Source organism: Sciurus carolinensis, chromosome 17, assembly GCF_902686445.1.
Source record: "Sciurus carolinensis chromosome 17, mSciCar1.2, whole genome shotgun sequence".
Taxonomy (NCBI): Eukaryota; Metazoa; Chordata; class Mammalia; order Rodentia; family Sciuridae; genus Sciurus; species Sciurus carolinensis.
In genome coordinates, this window is record NC_062229.1 from 65,003,307 (window position 1) to 65,004,342 (window position 1,036).

The following is a 1,036-nucleotide window of genomic DNA, read 5'->3' on the forward strand; positions in this document are numbered from 1 at the left end:
GGACAAAGGTGGCTCTATTCAAAGGTAATTATTGTGCCTGGCATGGTGGCACATGCCCCTAATCTCAGCAACTTGGCAGGGGTAAAAGCAGGAGGAACGCAAATTCAAGACCAGCCTGGGAAACTAAGGAAGACCCTGTCATGAAATTAAAAAAATAAATAAAAAAGGCTAAGCATGTAACTCAGTGGTTAAGGGCCCCTTTGTTCAATCCCCAGTACGGGGAAAAAAAAAATAGTAATTTAGTGGCTAGAGTAACAAATGTATGAATTTTAAGAAATGCATCATCTGGCACCTGGAAGGGAGCAATTAACAGGATGAATTTGGGACCTGATTAAGAACTATGAGACCATAGTACATGAGAACTTCTCCATCTCTCCATTGATTCACAAAATCATCTGGAGTATTCAAGAGTTATTCGGACAATATTTGATAGACCTTCTACGTCTGTTTTGTTTTGTTTGTTGTTTTGTACCAGGGATTGAATCCAGGGGCACTTAACCACAAGCCATATCCCCAGTCCTTTTTTTATATTTTATTAGTGACAGGATCTTGCTGAGTAATTTAGGGCCTCGCTAAGTGGCTGAGGATGGCTTCCAACTTATGATCCTCCTGCCTCAGCCTCCTGAGCGGCTGTGATTCCAGGCGTGCACCATGGCACCTGGCTAGACTCTCTAGTTTTAAATTGCAGCAGCTGGTGGTGGAAATTTGCTACTCATAGGGGCTGGGGTTGTAGCTCAGTTGGTAGAGTGTTTGCCTCACAAGCACAAGGCCCTGGGTTCAATCCCCAGCACTGTGCAAAAAAAAAAAAAAAAAAAAAGGAAAGAAATTTGCTGCTCATACTGTCTTTTTTCTGGGATCCCTTTTGGATTTTGTGTGTGTGTTGGGGGGGGGGGATGTGCCATGTGTCTGTCACTGTGCTGTATGCTTACATGGTCATGTCACTAACACCCCCCTAAGAAATAGGTCCTATTAGTATACTGTTTTACAGACAAGTTAAACGAGTCCCACTGAAGTTAAGGAAGTCAGGTTGGGTCAT

At 43.1% G+C, this 1,036-nt stretch overlaps 1 non-coding gene across 1 annotated transcript; it reads left to right on the top strand.

Moving 5' to 3' along the window:
• Nucleotides 1-720: 720 nt before the first annotated feature.
• Nucleotides 721-797, top strand: Trnav-cac (transfer RNA valine (anticodon CAC)). Its single transcript has one exon. It is a non-coding gene; the product is annotated as a tRNA-Val (tRNA).
• Nucleotides 798-1,036: the final 239 nt, after the last annotated feature.